At 31.9% G+C, this 1058-nt stretch overlaps 1 long non-coding RNA gene across 1 annotated transcript; it reads left to right on the forward strand.

Moving 5' to 3' along the window:
* The first annotated feature begins 54 nt into the window (after positions 1–54).
* Positions 55–832, forward strand: LOC135118416 (uncharacterized). Its single transcript, XR_010277579.1, has 2 exons — positions 55–342; positions 563–832. It is a non-coding gene; the product is annotated as an uncharacterized LOC135118416 (long non-coding RNA).
* The last annotated feature ends 226 nt before the right edge of the window (positions 833–1058 follow it).

A 1058-nucleotide genomic window follows, 5' to 3' on the forward strand; every position in this document is an offset into this window, starting at 1 on the left:
CCTGTTGGGTAAACCTGCAGCTCACTGAATAAGAAAGAGATAAAATAAAAATACGTCAGTATATGTTGGAAAATTGTATATTAATAAACATGAAATAGGAGCAAATTATCAATATTTTATCAGTCTAAATAAATATTTTAAGTATCATTCTTCAGCATATTTTCCATTGATGGTAATATTGTTTTTTGTTTCTTACGTATAACCGTTCGCCATCATAAAATAATCAAATAAAATAGAATTAAAATTAACACATCAATTAAGGAACTACCTACAGATTTGATCACAAAATAATTCAGTGTTTATAAGATCATAATTTGTACAAATAGCACATCACATTGCGTAGTTAACCTTTTCACCGCCACGCCATATCGGTATTCCTATGCCCTGTACGCCAAGCCCGAAAATCTTAATTTTTAATATCTACTAAAAAATACATAAAAGTAATGATTTAATAGGTTTATTTTGTATTTTTCTGCGACCTGTTTTTTGTCGAGTATAGCCGTCGTTGGCGCACAGGGCACGCTTGCTCATGTCGGCTATAGCCGACATTGGCGTTCAAAAGGTTAAGTATTACAATTTCACAAACTTTTGTCATACAATATTGTTGACACACCTTAGCTGAGACCTACTTGATCCTATCTAGGGCTTCGGGTCTGAAAAGGCTTAAAATTCACAAACATCCCTTTAGCTCTAAAGCTTTTTCCAATGCCCACGCATTTAGAACAAGTTGTACCTAGTAGGTAATTGTAAATTTACTATCTATTACGTATTTTAATTCCGATTCATTCTGCATTTATTAGGAAAATACTATAATAAAGTTAACCTAATATTACAACAAAATGGCTGCCTTACCAAAATGGCGATTGTAAAGATTGATTTTGTTATTAGGATCGTTCTTTTCACCAACCAATCAGTTTTTATATAGGTACCTATATGTCTAGTTGATATTATTGTATAGGACAGATATCGATAAAAAACATTATTTATTTCTACAGTAGAGATCTGATTTCGTAATTGGTGCTGCCATATTGTATAAAAAAATCTCCCACGAAAATCTC

This window comes from Helicoverpa armigera, chromosome 22 (genome assembly GCF_030705265.1).
Source record: "Helicoverpa armigera isolate CAAS_96S chromosome 22, ASM3070526v1, whole genome shotgun sequence".
Lineage (NCBI taxonomy): Eukaryota > Metazoa > Arthropoda > Insecta > Lepidoptera > Noctuidae > Helicoverpa > Helicoverpa armigera.